General features: G+C 37.0%; 1 protein-coding gene and 1 long non-coding RNA gene across 2 annotated transcripts in view; one reads left to right on the top strand and one right to left on the bottom strand.

The window, feature by feature from the left end:
- The window catches only part of LOC108445199, a 10393-nt gene extending 3691 nt beyond the window's left edge, over positions 1-6702 (top strand). The window contains exons 1-3 of the long non-coding RNA XR_001859965.1: positions 1-875; positions 3386-3472; positions 3724-6702. The exon at positions 1-875 is cut by the window's left edge and continues 3691 nt beyond it. This is a non-coding gene — a long non-coding RNA (uncharacterized LOC108445199). The remainder of the gene's footprint in view (positions 876-3385; positions 3473-3723) is intronic.
- Positions 1-6730, bottom strand: part of SRFBP1 (serum response factor binding protein 1) — a 46885-nt gene that overhangs the window by 29613 nt on the left and 10542 nt on the right. The window lies entirely within an intron of this gene.

Below are 6730 nucleotides of genomic sequence, written 5' to 3'. Positions count from 1 at the left end.
TCTCCTTGAAAATCATCCCTGACAACTGTTTTAAATAACCCCCAAATGCCTAAAAATACCCGAACCCAAAACCTTAAAAGCAAGGTGTTGACATACTGACTGCCTCCTAAGGGATGATACAAAACTGTTGGGATCAACAGACCCTTCTGCCCTGCAGACCGACCATGTTTTCTCTTGTGGGAGAGAGACAATTATGAGAGGTAAAACACTGCCAGCACTACTGGCATTAGTACTATAGTTGGCAAATGCTGGCATGCTGATGGATAATGGGCAGTAAGCAACCACAGAAGAAATAATTTTCTTTTACTTACAGACTGCACCCCTGTCTCAGCTTCTGTTATGAAACCCTTTAGGAGACAGGGACATGAGCAAGGAAAGATTCTGCAGGCTGACGTACCCGACACAAAGCATGATGGTGCAGTGCAGCTGTCTGTCCTGATGCCTCAGCTGAGCCCACAAATGGCCACTGGAATGCCAAGATGACACTGGAAGGAGGTGGCAAAGGAGTGGCAGCAGTAGGACCAGTCTGGCTCAATTTTTCAACAGTGTGGGGACTGATGCTCCTCCAGCCATTCACTGCCCAGGCAGCTGCTCCAGTGGGCAGTTGAGAGATGTCAGAACTGACCTGTCAGCCAGTTGGATCCTGTCAGGGCTGCAAGGCAGACGACCAGGCCTTGGTCTGAGATTAAGCTGAATAAACAGGATGTGAAAAGCTACTGGACATAAGAAAACTGCTGGATGTGACAGATAATGCAAGAAGCTGCAGAGTGGTTGTACAGATCATCAGGGCAGAGTTACACAAAAAACAGACGAGTTCCATGGAAAGGTGGAATACAGGGCAGACTTCAGAGGCGGACATCTTGCAAGGTACTAAGGTAACTACTAGTAATAGCGCATGAAGCCAGTGTTGGATATGAAGTCACATTGAAATGCCAGATTTTGGAAAAAGTAAATATGGGTGGGCAAAGACTGGCCTGGGCTGGGAAGAGTGAGCACTGGGGCACAGGAAGGGGTAGCTATGGGGCAGGCACTCGCCTCTGAACAGGGTACTGAAGGCAGTGAGCTCACCCCCAGTACTTACAGAAACTTAAAATAGCAACGTTGGGAGATTTCTTTTTTAATAAACCCTAAGTGTCTGACACAGAAAGACAAGACTACATTGAAGAGAAGTATGTCAAACGTAAATAGCATGTAAAAATAGGATTTCATGCTTATATTGATTGTGGCTGCTCAGATGACACTTTATCAAAGTGATACTGGGTAAGATAGAGGTTCAAACCTAAAAGGCATGGAAATGTAGTTTACTGAATAGCCTCTGGAAGACAGCAAAGACAAAAAATCTCACTGTCAAATGAGGCTTCAACACATCTCAGAAATGTAAGATTTTTCATACTAAATGTATTCCCAGCTATGCTGTCTCAGGCAGTTTTAGATGACTCAGAAAAAAAACACAGTTTGCCAGTGGCCTGTGGAAACAATTTAGGAGTCTTCAGACTATTAAAAATGACAATTTCAATTTTGTTTTGACTAGTAATTTTTGTTTATGTATATCAAAAAATTCATTAATTTTCATTATTTTTTCATATTTTCTTAGCTGTGCAAGTTTTAAGCCTTTCCATATGAAAAAATAACTTTCATCTTAAAATAGTGAAACTTCATCAAAAAATAAGTAATAGAATCAGGGAATATGGAAATAGAACACCCTTACCAAAAGTCATATTTCTGCTGAAATCTCAGCTATAGTTTGCTATCCATTAATATACTTGCAGCTTTTAAAACATAACCATAATTTTTACTCTTAAGCCTGTGTTTGAGACTACTTTCTCATGAAGCTTCTTATATTTTTTTACAGCATTCAGTCTGATTTTTCCACTTTCTGCCATTTTTCTAGGTTGCTTAGTGAGGAGAAAGGTGCAAGAGAAAAAACTTCCGGAACACTTTTTCCTACAATTTAATCCCTGCATGTCTTCTTGTCATAACCAATTTGTTCCCTTAAATTTTTAGAAATTCAGTATTTTAGTCATTCAGAACAAAAGCAGTCTTAGACTTAGGGGTAAGTATTCCCATTGTGAAAGTACACAAAAATGGGATACCTTCAAATCAGCCATGGCTCACCTGAAAGCTTATCCAGCTTCCAAAAAGAAACTGAATCCATTATAAGAGCACAATTCATTTCAGTTATGAACGCATATTTTCAAGAAATGCAGTGCTCTAATTTATTATCAAACTCATTATGAAGAAAAAGAGTATTTTCTTCCCCAGTTTGTAAATACAAATCCTTTGTCAGTAGCTCAGACGTAGATACACACACAAGGATTTCCAGGGATGTAAGTCACATTAGTTGACCGCCATAGCAAAGTGAATGGCACTCTGCCTATAAAAAAAAATAAAATAAATAAACCCCCCAAACCTCTGTCTCCCCAAGCCCCATTTTACTCGATGTGCAACCAAGATGAACGGTATTGCCAAGAGAGCAATCTGGATAAAATTAATAAACAGAATAACACAAAATTTAAGTGGTAAGTAAAATATGACATTGTCTAGTTAAGTGTGGCTTAAACTTATTAGCAAGTTTATTAAACAAATCAGAGTTACGCTGACATACCTGCTTTATTACAAAATCCATTTGTAATTTTACCACTGACAAAGCTAAGCACTTTCAAGTAGCTGCCTGCCCTCCTGCCAGTCTCTATGAACTATTAGTAAAACACCTCTCAAACTGTCTTCTGAGTAATTAGATGTCTTGAACTTCATTTACCACAGATTAAAAATTTAAAGATATTTAAGGTCTCGAAGTATTTTCTGTATTTGCTCTCATTTTTTAACTACATTTTTTAAAATAGGAATAAAATGGGAGGCAGTATCTCTCTTGGTAATATCGCACAGAAGAGAAGTCTAATTCTAGACAAAGAGCCTGTAGCCTTAGTCCTGGAAATTTCATCTTCCATTTGGCTTTAGTTTTTTCCTCAATGGAATCCAGGCAATCCAGGTCACTCTCATCTTTATCCATCACCTGTAAATTACATAAAAACCTTCCAGAGAGGCCTACTGATTTGTCCCAAATTTCTGTAACTGCACCCTGATGATAGGTAAACGCAGAACACTGTACTTGCTACTTGTTTGCAACTGCACCTTCTGCAGTAAAGCACTTCTCAGCTGAAGACTCACTTTTGTTTTAATGATTTCCTGCTTTGCTGACTGTGACAAATAATTCCCAGCAACAATTTATCCTGCCTGGCTGAACAACATGAGAACGCCCAAATGATGCAATTGCTCCATTTATTTTACTTGGTGGTAAGAAATAGATTGGATAATCATTAAGATGTTGCATTCGTTGCATTTCTAAAGCAATTCTAAAAAGACCTGCCATTGCCTCCTTTTGCAGCAGACACATTTGCGGAAGTGAAAGCATTACAGACCTACCAAGAGTTTCAAATTTCTGCTGAGAAGGACTGAGGTTTTCAACTCACAGGTGAGAATCCAGCAGGGGTCAGTAACCTCATGAGAGGTAGATTGATTTGACAGGAAGTAGAGGATGGTGCTGCTAGGGCCATCCCTGTCATAGGTCTGAAACTGACTGATGTCCAGAAAATTATGAAGACTGCCAAGTCATCATAATTGTTAAGAATATTATTACCATCCATGAATCAAGTAAATATTTATGCATCTCCATGCTAAAAACTTTCTTGTTAATTTGTTTTTTGCTTTTTTTTTTTTTAACAGTCATTGGGAAAAAACCTGCACTCACCCACTCACCCCTCCTGAAAGTGTCAGCTCACTTGCTGGCCCATGCAGCTGAAATGGGGATTCGTTCTTGGAGTTCGGGGGTGAACCACTCTTGGGGCTCAGGGCAGAGGATGTGTTGGGAAACTTCAGCACTCAGCTCCCCTTGGTTATCACAATCCACTCATACTACACAGGGAAAGGTCTTGCTATGCCTACTAAGACACAGTTCATGGTGGATTTAAATAAAAGGCCATTAAACCTATTTATTTTCAATACTCAAAAAATTCAGAAACATCTACAAGGTCCTCAGGAAAAGAAATAAAAGACGAGGTATGCCTGATCTACTCACACTAAGGTTAATGATCTCTCTGCCTCACTCAGTTTGACTTACCATTCTTCCTGGCAAGACAACATTTAGGATTTTCAATGTTTGTGCATATTTATGCCAGAGCCTACACCTTTCAGATAGAAAAAATAAAGGAGTCTATTTTTGGGAGCTATTTTCATGATTTCTTTGGCGACTCACAGGCATAAGTTCTTGCTTTTTAAATTACAGATAGGCACAAAATCTAAGTGGTGCTAACATGTAAATCTATTTAAAAAAACATAAGACTCTACTGTGTAGTAAGAGACCACTGTAGAGTGAATGTGTTTGGGAAGACCTTTTTATTAAACATAATGTAATAAAGTGACAAAGTAAAGGCTGTCTGTTGAGGCGTATGTGCACTCAAAATTAATATAAACAAGACAAATCAGCATATTACTAATGTACTTTTTATTCTAAGAAAATTACACATCACATTACAATGGGGGTAGGAATGTCTTTAGAACTAGCAATGCTCCCCGCATGTTGTGGAAGTTTCTCACTATCAAACAGATATATATGTACTAATAGATTTCAAATAGAAATGTAATAATGCTTGAATAAATGCTATTTCAGAAGTTTGCACATATTCAGAAACAACATCTTCTTTTAATAAATAACTTCAAGAAGTTAAGCCTTTGCGAAGCTGACAGTCAATGCAGCAGGTCTAATAAATGTCTGAAAATGTATGTATGTAAAGATATAGCTTTCCGTGGAAGTCAAATTTTACTGTACACACCTGTGTCATAAAAGACAGACAACTAAAGAAAAGCAAAAGCACAATAAAATAAAAAAAATTCCATTGATGTTTTGTTTGTTTGTTGCACTGGTATAGCCAACAAAGCTTTTCCCAGAAACCTGACTGGATCACTTGGTTCAGTATCATCATATACTAAAAACAGAGGTTTTATCCAAAAGAAATGAAGACATTTTCTCTCTAATTGAAGGCAAGTGAATTATCATTTAAATACATTCCCCTGTATCACCTGGGCTTAAGATTATTATGGTGTTCTACAGTAGTTATAGAGTTTTTTATTTACAAATTATCTAGGGTCTGTATTACAAAGAGGAAGAAAAGCATAAAAAGAAATGGTTTTACAGTTCCTAATTTTCCTGAAGTATGCACCAAAGACATTTAATGTATTTTTAATAACTTTGCATGTTTTGTCAACTGCCTTATATTTCCAAGTTTTATTGAATTTTATGTTGTTTTAACTGGTCTTTGATTTTAATATAAAATACATGTCAAAATAAAAGAAATAATCTTCCTTGAAATCATTAATTTTCAACCTTGTTGAATTAATAACAACTTGGAAAGTAACACTACAAAACAGATTAAGAAAACAACGGTAAAATTTAATTCGTATTTTAAAATAACAAAACCAAAGATGTCACTAGAGGAAATTACCAGAATTCAACTTCCCAAAAAAACCAGAAGCTTAAGAACCACCTCACTTTAGATGAACATAGGACAATTGAGTTTGATGGGAATTAACTATTCCTAACCCGGCAAAAAAAAAAAAAAAAAAGAATACTCCAAAATTACAGTTAGTCATCGGGAATGTAAGAATGTACTTCAAGGGGAACTTGTCTAGTAATTGTTCTTTTTGTAAGCTACACTGGTGTCAGGTTTTTGCTGGCACCAATTTTAAACATTACTAAATGTCTACAGTATTGCTGTCTCAGTTTAGATCCAAGTGAAATTCAGCGTCAACCTGTGAGTTTTCATCTAATAAGATTCACAATACAAAATTTTATAGTTTTCTGGGTTTATTGTTCTCTGGAAAATTAAAGTTATTAAAATATTCATCTAACAAAACTGCACCATATTCCTATAAACACAGTTTTGCAAAAATGGTTACCTTCCTCTAGCTAAATATCCTCATTCTTCTATGCTGCATAACCTCGTCTAAAAGCAGAACAAGCAGCTGAGGGAAGGACTACTTATTCATGCTTTAGTAACAAAACGAAAAAAACAACTCCCCAAAAGTACACTTAACATGGCTAATTGTTTGAGCTCTTGTAAAATACCCAAACTTTATTTGGCAAGTATAGACTGCTCTTTTCTGCCACGTTTATAAACTAATTTAATATTTCAAGAGGTATGCAAGTCAAATGCCAGCAATTACATCAGTCTACCGAGATGAACACTGTGAACTTGGCATTTTGTTCTGTCAATTAGATTAAATGAATTGTTTCATTTCTGAGGTTCACATCTGATTCAGTAGTCACATTCAGAGAGCAGTCACTGTTTTCAGCACAGCATACAGAAAACAATCAGCAAGTCTACAATCTTGTGACGATTTCAGAAGTAGAAGGTATTATGAAAATAAACTACAATTACAAGCATACGAAACTAACAAAAGAAGAGAAATAAAGCAAGCTTAGAAGTACAGCAAGCACGGTGCCAAAATTATCATTATTTTCTTCCAAAAGTCCCTTAGTTCTGAATGTCAGTGTTCGTTTGCACTGTAACGCAATCTGCAATTTCGTTGTACTGACAATTTGTTCTACAATGCTTTTCTAATATTAAAACAACAACCATATGCGATTTCAGGGTTAACATATTTCCAAGGAACCCTGTGCTGGCTGGAAGAGCCCCGGGTTTTGAATTACTGTCCGCGGTATTCGGCGCGGGTG

Source organism: Corvus brachyrhynchos, unplaced genomic scaffold (assembly GCF_000691975.1).
Source record: "Corvus brachyrhynchos isolate BGI_N302 unplaced genomic scaffold, ASM69197v1 scaffold90, whole genome shotgun sequence".
NCBI lineage: Eukaryota > Metazoa > Chordata > Aves > Passeriformes > Corvidae > Corvus > Corvus brachyrhynchos.
This window is presented reverse-complemented; position numbering and strand designations above follow the sequence as displayed.